The sequence below is a fragment of the Bombus huntii genome, chromosome 8, assembly GCF_024542735.1.
Source record: "Bombus huntii isolate Logan2020A chromosome 8, iyBomHunt1.1, whole genome shotgun sequence".
Taxonomy (NCBI): domain Eukaryota; kingdom Metazoa; phylum Arthropoda; class Insecta; order Hymenoptera; family Apidae; genus Bombus; species Bombus huntii.
In genome coordinates this window covers 12,309,384-12,326,681 of record NC_066245.1, presented here as the reverse complement: position 1 = coordinate 12,326,681, position 17,298 = coordinate 12,309,384, and positions in this window count along the sequence as shown.

The window sequence follows — 17,298 nt, the reverse complement described above, 5'->3', positions numbered from 1 at the left end:
CGTAATCCGTCATAACGTCATCCCATATAACGCAATACGTTATGACGTCATACCATACAACGTAATCCGTTATAACGTCATCCCATATAACGTAATACGTTATAACGGTATACCGTGTAACGTAATACGTTATAACGTCATACCATATAACGTAATACGTTATAACGTCATACCATATCACGTAACACGTTATAACGTCATAACATATAACGTAACACGTTATATCGTTACACCACATAACGTTATACCTTGTAACATCGTCCCATATAACGTATTACGTTATAACGTCATACCATATAACGTAATACGTTATAACGTCATACCATATAACGTAATACGTTATAACGGCATACCATGTAACCTAATACGTTATAACGGCATACCATATAACGTAATACGTAATAACGTTACACCATATACTTTATACGTTATAACTTCGTCCCATACAATGTAATACGTTATAACGATATCCCATATAACGTAATACGTTATAACGTCATACCATATAACGCAATACGTTATAACGTCATACCATGTAACCTAATACGTTATAACGGCATACCATATAACGTAATACGTAATAACGTTACACCATATACTTTATACGTTATGACTTCGTCCCACACAACGTAATACGTTATAACGACATCCCATATAAGGTAATACATTATAACGTCATCCTATATAACGCAATACGTTATAACGGCATACCATACAACGTAACACGTTATAACGGTTTACCATATAACGCGATACGTCATAACGGTATACCATATAACGTAATACGTTATAAAGTCATACCATATAATGTAACACGTTATAACGTCATACCATATAACCTAATTCGTTATAACGGTATACAGTATAACGTAATACGTTATAACGTCATCGCATATAACGTAATACGTTATAAGGTCATACCATATAACCTAATACGTTATAACGGTATACCATATAACGTAAAACGTTATAACGTCATAACATATAACGTAACACGTTATATCGTTATACGACATAACGTTATACGTTGTAACATCGTCCCATATAACGTATTGCGTTATAACGTCATACCATATAACGTAATACGTTATAACGTCATACCATATAACCTAATACGTTATAACGGTATACCATATAACGCGATACGTTATAACGGTATACCATATAACGTAATACGTTATAAAGTCATACCATATAATGTAACACGTTATAACGGTATACCATATAACCTAATACGTAATAACGTCATCGCATATAACGTAATACGTTATAACGTCATCGCATATAACGTAGTACGTTATAACGTCATAAAATATAACCTAATAAGTTATAACGTCGTCCCATATAACGCAATACGTTATAACGTCGTACCATACAACGTAATCCGTCATAACGTCATCCCATATAACGCAATAAGTTATAACGTCATACCACATAACGTAATCCGTTATAACGTCATCCCATATAACGTAATACGTTAGAACGTCATACCATATAACGTAATACGTTATAACGTCATGCCATATAACGTCATACGTTATAACGTCATAACATATCACGTAACACGTTATAACGTTATACCATATAACGTAATACGTTATAACGTCATACCATATCACGTAACACGTTATAACGTCATAACATATAACCTAAAACGTTATATCGTTATACCACATAACGTAATACGTTGTAACATCGTCCCATATAACGTAATACGTTATAACGTCATACCATATAACGTAATACGTTATATCGTCATACCATATAACGTAATACGTTATAACGGTATACCGTATAACGTAATACGTTATAACGTCATACCATATAACGTAATACGTTATAACGTCATACCATATAACGTAATACGTTATAACGGTATACCGTATAACGTAATACGTTATAACGTCATACCATATAACGTAATACGTTATAACGTCATACCATATAACGTAATACGTTATAACGTCATACCATATCACGTAACACGTTATAACGTCATAACATATAACGTAAAACGTTATATCGTTATACCACATAACGTAATACGTTGTAACATCGTCCCATATAACGTATTACGTTATAACGTCATACCATATAACGTAATACGTTATATCGTCATACCATATAATGTAATACATTATAACGTCATACCATATAACGTAATACGTTATAACGTCATCCCGTATAACGTAACACGTTACAACGGCATACCATATAACGTAACACGTTATAACGTCATGCCATATAACCTAATTCGTTCTAACGGTATACCGTATAACATAATACGTTATAACGTCATCGCATATAACGTAATACGTTATAACGTCATAAAATATAACCTAATAAGTTATAACGTCGTCCCATATAACGTAATACGTTATAACGTCATACCATACAACGTAATCCGTTATAACGTCATCCCATATAACGTAATTCGTTATAACGTCATACCATATCACGTAACACGTTATAACGTCATAACATATAACGTAACACGTTATATCGTTACACCACATAACGTTATACGTTGTAACATCTTCCCATATAACGTATTACGTTATAACGTCATACCATATAACGTAATACGTTATATCGTCATACCATATAACGTAATACGTTATAACGGTATACCGTATAACGTAATACGATATAACGTCATACCATATAACGTAATACGTTATAACGTCATACCATATAACGTAATACGTTATAACGTCATACCATATCACGTAACACGTTATAACATCATAACATATAACGTAATACGTTATAACGCTATACCATACAACGTAATCCGTTATAACGTCATCCCATATAACGTAATACGTTATAACGTCGTACCATATCACGTAACACGTTATATCGTTATACCACATAACGTAATACGTTGTAACATCGTCCCATATAACGTATTACGTTATAACGTCATACCATATAACGTAATACGTTATATCGTCATACGATATAATGTAATACGTTATAACGTCATGCCATATAACGTAATACGTTATAACGTCGTCTCATATAACGTAATACGTTATAACGTCATACCATATAACGTAACACGCTATAACATCGTCCCATATAACGTAATACGTTATAACGTCATGGCATATAACGTAATACGTTATAACGTCATAAAATATAACCTAATAAGTTATAACGTCGTCCCATATAACGTAATACGTTATAACGTCGTACCATACAACGTAATCCGTCATAACGTCATCCCATATAACGCAATACGTTATGACGTCATACCATACAACGTAATCCGTTATAACGTCATCCCATATAACGTAATACGTTATAACGGTATACCGTGTAACGTAATACGTTATAACGTCATACCATATAACGTAATACGTTATAACGTCATACCATATCACGTAACACGTTATAACGTCATAACATATAACGTAACACGTTATATCGTTACACCACATAACGTTATACCTTGTAACATCGTCCCATATAACGCAATACGTTATGACGTCATACCATACAACGTAATCCGTTATAACGTCATACCATATAACGTAATACGTTATAACGTCATACCATATAACGTAATACGTTATAACGTCATACCATATAACGTAATTCGTTATAACGTCGTACCATATCACGTAACACGTTATAACGTCATAACATATAACATAACACGTTATATCGTTACACCACATAACGTTATACCTTGTAACATCGTCCCATATAACGTATTACGTTATAACGTCATACCATATAACGTAATACGTTATAACGTCATACCATATCACGTAACACGTTATAACGTCGTACCATACAACGTAATCCGTCATAACGTCATCCCATATAACGCAATACGTTATGACGTCATACCATACAACGTAATCCGTTATAACGTCATCACATATAACGTAATACGTTATAACGGTATACCGTGTAACGCAATACGTTATGACGTCATACCATACAACGTAATACGTTATAACGTCATCCCATATAACGTAATACGTTATAACGGTATACCGTGTAACGTAATACGTTATAACGTCATACCATATAACGTAATACGTTATAACGTCATACCATATCACGTAACACGTTATAACGTCATAACATATAACGTAACACGTTATATCGTTACACCACATAACGTTATACCTTGTAACATCGTCCCATATAACGTATTAAGTTATAACGTCATACCATATAACGTAATACGTTATAACGTCATACCATATAACGTAATACGTTATAACGTCATACCATATCACGTAACACGTTATAACGTCATAACATATAACGTAACACGTTATATCGTTACACCACATAACGTTATACCTTGTAACATCGTCCCATATAACGTATTACGTTATAACGTCATACCATATAACGTAATACGTTATAACGTCATACCATTTAACGTAATACGTTATAACGTCATACCATATAACGTAATACGTTATAACGTCGTACCATATCACGTAACACGTTATAACGTCATAACATATAACATAACACGTTATATCGTTACACCACATAACGTTATACCTTGTAACATCGTCCCATATAACGTATTACGTTATAACGTCATACCATATAACGTAATACGTTATAACGTCATACCATATAACGTAATACGTTATAACGTCATACCATATAACGTAATACGTTATAACGTCGTACCATACAACGTAATCCGTCATAACGTCATCCCATATAACGCAATACGTTATGACGTCATACCATACAACGTAATCCGTTATAACGTCATCCCATATAACGTAATACGTTATAACGGTATACCGTGTAACGTAATAGGTTATAACGTCATACCATATAACGTAATACGTTATAACGTCATACCATATCACGTAACACGTTATAACGTCATAACATATAACGTAACACGTTATATCGTTACACCACATAACGTTATACCTTGTAACATCGTCCCATCTAACGTATTACGTTATAACGTCATACCATATAACGTAATACGTTATAACGTCATACCATATAACGTAATACGTTATAATGTCATACCATATCACGTAACACGTTATAACGTCATAACATATAACGTAACACGTTATATCGTTATACCACATAACGTAATACGTTGTAACATCGTCCCATATAACGTATTACGTTATAACGTCATACCATATAACGTAATACGTTATATCGTCATACCATATAATATAATACGTTATAACGTCATACCATATATGGTAATACGTTATAACGTCATCCCGCATAACGTAATACGTTACAACGGCATACCATATAACGTAACACGTTATAACGTCATACCATATCACGTAACACGTTATAACGTCATAACATATAACGTAACACGTTATATCGTTATACCACATAACGTAATACGTTGTAACACCGTCCCATATAACTTATTACGTTATAACGTCATACCATTAACGTAATACGTTATAACGTCGTACCATATAACCTAATACGTTATAACGTCATACCATATAATGTAATACGTTATAACGTCATACCATATATCGTAATACGTTATAACGTCATCCCGTATAACGTAATACGTTACAACGGCATACCATATAACGTAACACGTTATAACGTCATACCATATAACCTAATTCGTTTTAACGGTATACCGTATATCGTAATACGTAATAACGTCATCGCATATAACGTAATACGTTATAACGTCATCGCATATAACGTAATACGCTATAACGTCATAAAATATAACCTAATAAGTTATAACGTCGTCCCATATAACGTAATACGTTATAACGTCATACCATATAACGTAATACGTTATAACGTCATACCATATCACGTAACAAGTTATAACGTCATACCATATAACGTAATACGTTATAACGTCATACCATATCACGTAACACGTTATAACGTCATAACATATAACGTAACACGATATATCGTTATACCACGTAACGTAATACGTTGTAACACCGTCCCATATACCTTATTACGTTATAACGTCATACCATATAACGTAATACGTTATAACATCGTCCCGTATAACCTAATACGTTATAACTTCGTGCCGTATAACGTAATACGTTATAACGTTGTCCCGTATAACGTAATACGTTATAACGGCATACCATATAACGTAATACGTTATACCGTCATAACAAATAACGTATTACGTTATAACGTTATAACATATAACTTAATACGTTATAACGTTATACCATGTAACGTAATACGTTACAACATATAACTGAATACGTTAAAGCGTTATGCCATATAACGCAATACGTTATGCCGTCGTCCCATATAACGTATTACGTTATAACGTCATACCATATAACCGAATACGTTATAACGACATAACATATAACGTAATACGTTATTACGTCATACCATATAACCTAATACGTTATAACGTCATACCATATATCGTAATACGTTATAACGTCATCCCGTATAACGTAATACGTTACAACGGCATACCATATAACGTAACACGTTATAACGTCATACCATATAACCTAATTCGTTCTAACGTCATACCGTATAACGTAATACGTAATAACGTCATCGCATATAACGTAATACGTTATAACGTCATCGCATATAACGTAATACGCTATAACGTCATGAAATATAACCTAATAAGTTATAACGTCGTCCCATATAACGTAATACGTTATAACGTCATACCATATAACGTAACACGTTATAACGTCATACCATATCACGTAACACGTTATAACGTCATAACATATAACGTAACACGTTATATCGTTATACCACATAACGTAATACGTTGTAACACCGTCCCATATAACTTATTACGTTATAACGTCATACCATTAACGTAATACGTTATAACGTCGTACCATATAACCTAATACGTTATAACGTCATACCATATAATGTAATACGTTATAACGTCATACCATATATCGTAATACGTTATAACGTCATCCCGTATAACGTAATACGTTACAACGGCATACCATATAACGTAACACGTTATAACGTCATACCATATAACCTAATTCGTTTTAACGGTATACCGTATATCGTAATACGTAATAACGTCATCGCATATAACGTAATACGTTATAACGTCATCGCATATAACGTAATACGCTATAACGTCATAAAATATAACCTAATAAGTTATAACGTCGTCCCATATAACGTAATACGTTATAACGTCATACCATATAACGTAATACGTTATAACGTCATACCATATCACGTAACAAGTTATAACGTCATACCATATAACGTAATACGTTATAACGTCATACCATATCACGTAACACGTTATAACGTCATAACATATAACGTAACACGATATATCGTTATACCACGTAACGTAATACGTTGTAACACCGTCCCATATACCTTATTACGTTATAACGTCATACCATATAACGTAATACGTTATAACATCGTCCCGTATAACCTAATACGTTATAACTTCGTGCCGTATAACGTAATACGTTATAACGTCGTCCCGTATAACGTAATACGTTATAACGGCATACCATATAACGTAATACGTTATACCGTCATAACAAATAACGTATTACGTTATAACGTTATAACATATAACTTAATACGTTATAACGTTATACCATGTAACGTAATACGTTACAACATATAACTGAATACGTTAAAGCGTTATGCCATATAACGCAATACGTTATGCCGTCGTCCCATATAACGTATTACGTTATAACGTCATACCATATAACCGAATACGTTATAACGACATAACATATAACGTAATACGTTATTACGTCATACCATATAACCTAATACGTTATAACGTCATACCATATATCGTAATACGTTATAACGTCATCCCGTATAACGTAATACGTTACAACGGCATACCATATAACGTAACACGTTATAACGTCATACCATATAACCTAATTCGTTCTAACGTCATACCGTATAACGTAATACGTAATAACGTCATCGCATATAACGTAATACGTTATAACGTCATCGCATATAACGTAATACGCTATAACGTCATAAAATATAACCTAATAAGTTATAACGTCGTCCCATATAACGTAATACGTTATAACGTCATACCATATAACGTAATACATTATAACGTCATACCATATCACGAAACACGTTATAACGTCATAACATATAACGTAACACGTTATATCGTTACACCACATAACGTTATACCTTGTAACATCGTCCCATATAACGTATTACGTTATAACGTCATACCATATAACGTAATACGTTATAACGTCATACCATATAACGTAATACGTTATAACGGCATACCATGTAACCTAATACGTTATAACGGCATACCATATAACGTAATACGTAATAACGTTACACCATATACTTTATACGTTATAACTTCGTCCCATACAATGTAATACGTTATAACGACATCCCATATAACGTAATACGTTATAACGTCATACCATATAACGCAATACGTTATAACGTCATACCATGTAACCTAATACGTTATAACGGCATACCATATAACGTAATACGTAATAACGTTACACCATATACTTTATACGTTATGACTTCGTCCCACACAACGTAATACGTTATAACGACATCCCATATAAGGTAATACATTATAACGTCATCCTATATAACGCAATACGTTATAACGGCATACCATACAACGTAACACGTTATAACGGTTTACCATATAACGCGATACGTCATAACGGTATACCATATAACGTAATACGTTATAAAGTCATACCATATAATGTAACACGTTATAACGTCATACCATATAACCTAATTCGTTATAACGGTATACAGTATAACGTAATACGTTATAACGTCATCGCATATAACGTAATACGTTATAAGGTCATACCATATAACCTAATACGTTATAACGGTATACCATATAACGTAAAACGTTATAACGTCATAACATATAACGTAACACGTTATATCGTTATACGACATAACGTTATACGTTGTAACATCGTCCCATATAACGTATTGCGTTATAACGTCATACCATATAACGTAATACGTTATAACGTCATCGCATATAACGTAATACGTTATAACGTCATAAAATATAACCTAATAAGTTATAACGTCGTCCCATATAACGCAATACGTTATAACGTCGTACCATACAACGTAATCCGTCATAACGTCATCCCATATAACGCAATAAGTTATAACGTCATACCACATAACGTAATCCGTTATAACGTCATCCCATATAACATAATACGTTAGAACGTCATACCATATAACGTAATACGTTATAACGTCATGCCATATAACGTCATACGTTATAACGTCATAACATATCACGTAACACGTTATAACGTCATACCATATAACGTAATACGTTATAACGTCATACCATATCACGTAACACGTTATAACGTCATAACATATAACCTAAAACGTTATATCGTTATACCACATAACGTAATACGTTGTAACATCGTCCCATATAACGTATTACGTTATAACGTCATACCATATAACGTAATACGTTATATCGTCATACCATATAACGTAATACGTTATAACGGTATACCGTATAACGTAATACGTTATAACGTCATACCATATAACGTAATACGTTATAACGTCATACCATATAACGTAATACGTTATAACGGTATACCGTATAACGTAATACGTTATAACGTCATACCATATAACGTAATACGTTATAACGTCATACCATATAACGTAATACGTTATAACGTCATACCATATCACGTAACACGTTATAACGTCATAACATATAACGTAAAACGTTATTTCGTTATACCACATAACGTAATACGTTGTAACATCGTCCCATATAACGTATTACGTTATAACGTCATACCATATAACGTAATACGTTATATCGTCATACCATATAATGTAATACGTTATAACGTCATACCATATAACGTAATACGTTATAACGTCATCCCGTATAACGTAACACGTTACAACGGCATACCATATAACGTAACACGTTATAACGTCATGCCATATAACCTAATTCGTTCTAACGGTATACCGTATAACATAATACGTTATAACGTCATCGCATATAACGTAATACGTTATAACGTCATAAAATATAACCTAATAAGTTATAACGTCGTCCCATATAACGTAATACGTTATAACGTCATACCATACAACGTAATCCGTTATAACGTCATCCCATATAACGTAATTCGTTATAACGTCATACCATATCACGTAACACGTTATAACGTCATAACATATAACGTAACACGTTATATCGTTACACCACATAACGTTATACGTTGTAACATCGTCCCATATAACGTATTACGTTATAACGTCATACCATATAACGTAATACGTTATATCGTCATACCATATAACGTAATACGTTATAACGGTATACCGTATAACGTAATACGTTATAACGTCATACCATATACCGTAATACGTTATAACGTCATACCATATAACGTAATACGTTATAACGTCATACCATATCACGTAACACGTTATAACGTCATAACATATAACGTAATACGTTATAACGCTATACCATACAACGTAATCCGTTATAACGTCATCCCATATAACGTAATACGTTATAACGTCGTACCATATCACGTAACACGTTATATCGTTATACCACATAACGTAATACGTTGTAACATCGTCCCATATAACGTATTACGTTATAACGTCATACCATATAACGTAATACGTTATATCGTCATACGATATAATGTAATACGTTATAACGTCATGCCATATAACGTAATACGTTATAACGTCGTCTCATATAACGTAATACGTTATAACGTCATACCATATAACGTAATACGTTATAACGTCGTCCCATATAACGTAATACGTTATAACGTCATGGCATATAACGTAATACGTTATAACGTCATAAAATATAACCTAATAAGTTATAACGTCGTCCCATATAACGTAATACGTTATAACGTCGTACCATACAACGTAATCCGTCATAACGTCATCCCATATAACGCAATACGTTATGACGTCATACCATACAACGTAATCCGTTATAACGTCATCCCATATAACGTAATACGTTATAACGGTATACCGTGTAACGTAATACGTTATAACGTCATACCATATAACGTAATACGTTATAACGTCATACCATATCACGTAACACGTTATAACGTCATAACATATAACGTAACACGTTATATCGTTACACCACATAACGTTATACCTTGTAACATCGTCCCATATAACGTATTACGTTATAACGTCATACCATATAACGTAATACGTTATAACGTCATACCATATAACGTAATACGTTATAACGTCATACCATATCACGTAACACGTTATAACGTCATAACATATAACGTAACACGTTATATCGTTACACCACATAACGTTATACCTTGTAACATCGTCCCATATAACGTATTACGTTATAACGTCATACCATATAACGTAATACGTTATAACGTCATACCATATAACGTAATACGTTATAACGTCATACCATATAACGTAATACGTTATAACGTCGTACCATATCACGTAACACGTTATAACGTCATAACATATAACATAACACGTTATATCGTTACACCACATAACGTTATACCTTGTAACATCGTCCCATATAACGTATTACGTTATAACGTCATACCATATAACGTAATACGTTATAACGTCATACCATATAACGTAATACGTTATAACGTCATACCATATCACGCAACACGTTATAACGTCGTACCATACAACGTAATCCGTCATAACGTCATCCCATATAACGCAATACGTTATGACGTCATACCATACAACGTAATCCGTTATAACGTCATCCCATATAACGTAATACGTTATAACGGTATACCGTGTAACGCAATACGTTATGACGTCATACCATACAACGTAATACGTTATAACGTCATCCCATATAACGTAATACGTTATAACGGTATACCGTGTAACGTAATACGTTATAACGTCATACCATATAACGTAATACGTTATAACGTCATACCATATCACGTAACACGTTATAACGGCATAACATATAACGTAACACGTTATATCGTTACACCACATAACGTTATACCTTGTAACATCGTCCCATATAACGTATTACGTTATAACGTCATACCATATAACGTAATACGTTATAACGTCATACCATATAACGTAATACGTTATAACGTCATACCATATCACGTAACACGTTATAACGTCATAACATATAACGTAACACGTTATATCGTTACACCTCACAACGTTATACCTTGTAACATCGTCCCATATAACGTATTACGTTATAACGTCATACCATATAACGTAATACGTTATAACGTCATACCATATAACGTAATACGTTATAACGTCATACCATATAACGTAATACGTTATAACGTCGTACCATATCACGTAACACGTTATAACGTCATAACATATAACATAACACGTTATATCGTTACACCACATAACGTTATACCTTGTAACATCGTCCCATATAACGTATTACGTTATGACGTCATACCATATAACGTAATACGTTATAACGTCATACCATATAACGTAATACGTTATAACGTCATACCATATAACGTAATACGTTATAACGTCGTACCATACAACGTAATCCGTCATAACGTCATCCCATATAACGCAATACGTTATGACGTCATACCATACAACGTAATCCGTTATAACGTCATCCCATATAACGTAATACGTTATAACGGTATACCGTGTAACGTAATACGTTATAACGTCATACCATATAACGTAATACGTTATAACGTCATACCATATCACGTAACACGTTATAACGTCATAACATATAACGTAACACGTTATATCGTTACACCACATAACGTTATACCTTGTAACATCGTCCCATCTAACGTATTACGTTATAACGTCATACCATATAACGTAATACGTTATAACGTCATACCATATAACGTAATACGTTATAATGTCATACCATATCACGTAACACGTTATAACGTCATAACATATAACGTAACACGTTATATCGTTATACCACATAACGTAATACGTTGTAACATCGTCCCATATAACGTATTACGTTATAACGTCATACCATATAACGTAATACGTTATATCGTCATACCATATAATATAATACGTTATAACGTCATACCATATATCGTAATACGTTATAACGTCATCCCGTATAACGTAATACGTTACAACGGCATACCATATAACGTAACACGTTATAACGTCATACCATATCACGTAACTCGTTATAACGTCATAACATATAACGTAACACGTTATATCGTTATACCACATAACGTAATACGTTGTAACACCGTCCCATATAACTTATTACGTTATAACGTCATACCATTAACGTAATACGTTATAACGTCATACCATATAACCTAATACGTTATAACGTCATACCATATAATGTAATACGTTATAACGTCATACCATATATCGTAATACGTTATAACGTCATCCCGTATAACGTAATACGTTACAACGGCATACCATATAACGTAACACGTTATAACGTCATACCATATAACCTAATTCGTTTTAACGGTATACCGTATATCGTAATACGTAATAACGTCATCGCATATAACGTAATACGTTATAACGTCATCGCATATAACGTAATACGCTATAACGTCATACCATATAACGTAATACATTATAACGTCATACCATATCACGAAACACGTTATAACGTCATAACATATAACGTAACACGTTATATCGTTACACCACATAACGTTATACCTTGTAACATCGTCCCATATAACGTATTACGTTATAACGTCATACCATATAACGTAATACGTTATAACGTCATACCATATAATGTAATACGTTATAACGGCATACCATGTAACCTAATACGTTATAACGGCATACCATATAACGTAATACGTAATGACGTTACACCATATACTTTATACGTTATAACTTCGTCCCATACAATGTAATACGTTATAACGACATCCCATATAACGTAATACGTTATAACGTCATACCATATAACGCAATACGTTATAACGTCATACCATGTAACCTAATACGTTATAACGGCATACCATATAACGTAATACGTAATATCGTTACACCATATACTTTATACGTTATGACTTCGTCCCACACAACGTAATACGTTATAACGACATCCCATATAAGGTAATACATTATAACGGCATACCATATAACGTAATACGTAATAACGTTACACCATATACTTTATACGTTATGACTTCGTCCCACACAACGTAATACGTTATAACGACATCCCATATAAGGTAATACATTATAACGTCATCCTATATAACGCAATACGTTATAACGGCATACCATACAACGTAACACGTTATAACGGTTTACCATATAACGCGATACGTCATAACGGTATACCATATAACGTAATACGTTATAAAGTCATACCATATAATGTAACACGTTATAACGTCATACCATATAACCTAATTCGTTATAACGGTATACAGTATAACGTAATACGTTATAACGTCATCGCATATAACGTAATACGTTATAAGGTCATACCATATAACCTAATACGTTATAACGGTATACCATATAACGTAAAACGTTATAACGTCATAACATATAACGTAACACGTTATATCGTTATACGACATAACGTTATACGTTGTAACATCGTCCCATATAACGTATTGCGTTATAACGTCATACCATATAACGTAATACGTTATAACGTCATCGCATATAACGTAATACGTTATAACATCGTCCCATATAACGTATTACGTTATAACGTCATACCATATAACGTAATACGTTATATCGTCATACGATATAATGTAATACGTTATAACGTCATGCCATATAACGTAATACGTTATAACGTCGTCTCATATAACGTAATACGTTATAACGTCATACCATATAACGTAATACGTTATAACGTCGTCCCATATAACGTAATACGTTATAACGTCATGGCATATAACGTAATACGTTATAACGTCATAAAATATAACCTAATAAGTTATAACGTCGTCCCATATAACGTAATACGTTATAACGTCGTACCATACAACGTAATCCGTCATAACGTCATCCCATATAACGCAATACGTTATGACGTCATACCATACAACGTAATCCGTTATAACGTCATCCCATATAACGTAATACGTTATAACGGTATACCGTGTAACGTAATACGTTATAACGTCATACCATATAACGTAATACGTTATAACGTCATACCATATCACGTAACACGTTATAACGTCATAACATATAACGTAACACGTTATATCGTTACACCACATAACGTTATACCTTGTAACATCGTCCCATATAACGTATTACGTTATAACGTCATACCATATAACGTAATACGTTATAACGTCATACCATATAACGTAATACGTTATAACGTCATACCATATCACGTAACACGTTATAACGTCATAACATATAACGTAACACGTTATATCGTTACACCACATAACGTTATACCTTGTAACATCGTCCCATATAACGTATTACGTTATAACGTCATACCATATAACGTAATACGTTATAACGTCATACCATATAACGTAATACGTTATAACGTCATACCATATAACGTAATACGTTATAACGTCGTACCATATCACGTAACACGTTATAACGTCATAACATATAACATAACACGTTATATCGTTACACCACATAACGTTATACCTTGTAACATCGTCCCATATAACGTATTACGTTATAACGTCATACCATATAACGTAATACGTTATAACGTCATACCATATAACGTAATACGTTATAACGTCATACCATATCACGCAACACGTTATAACGTCGTACCATACAACGTAATCCGTCATAACGTCATCCCATATAACGCAATACGTTATGACGTCATACCATACAACGTAATCCGTTATAACGTCATCCCATATAACGTAATACGTTATAACGGTATACCGTGTAACGCAATACGTTATGACGTCATACCATACAACGTAATACGTTATAACGTCATCCCATATAACGTAATACGTTATAACGGTATACCGTGTAACGTAATACGTTATAACGTCATACCATATAACGTAATACGTTATAACGTCATACCATATCACGTAACACGTTATAACGTCATAACATATAACGTAACACGTTATATCGTTACACCACATAACGTTATACCTTGTAACATCGTCCCATATAACGTATTACGTTATAACGTCATACCATATAACGTAATACGTTATAACGTCATACCATATAACGTAATACGTTATAACGTCATACCATATCACGTAACACGTTATAACGTCATAACATATAACGTAACACGTTATATCGTTACACCTCACAACGTTATACCTTGTAACATCGTCCCATATAACGTATTACGTTATAACGTCATACCATATAACGTAATACGTTATAACGTCATACCATATAACGTAATACGTTATAACGTCATACCATATAACGTAATACGTTATAACGTCGTACCATATCACGTAACACGTTATAACGTCATAACATATAACATAACACGTTATATCGTTACACCACATAACGTTATACCTTGTAACATCGTCCCATATAACGTATTACGTTATAACGTCATACCATATAACGTAATACGTTATAACGTCATACCATATAACGTAATACGTTATAACGTCATACCATATAACGTAATACGTTATAACGTCGTACCATACAACGTAATCCGTCATAACGTCATCCCATATAACGCAATACGTTATGACGTCATACCATACAACGTAATCCGTTATAACGTCATCCCATATAACGTAATACGTTATAACGGTATACCGTGTAACGTAATACGTTATAACGTCATACCATATAACGTAATACGTTATAACGTCATACCATATCACGTAACACGTTATAACGTCATAACATATAACGTAACACGTTATATCGTTACACCACATAACGTTATACCTTGTAACATCGTCCCATCTAACGTATTACGTTATAACGTCATACCATATAACGTAATACGTTATAACGTCATACCATATAACGTAATACGTTATAATGTCATACCATATCACGTAACACGTTATAACGTCATAACATATAACGTAACACGTTATATCGTTATACCACATAACGTAATACGTTGTAACATCGTCCCATATAACGTATTACGTTATAACGTCATACCATATAACGTAATACGTTATATCGTCATACCATATAATATAATACGTTATAACGTCATACCATATATCGTAATACGTTATAACGTCATCCCGTATAACGTAATACGTTACA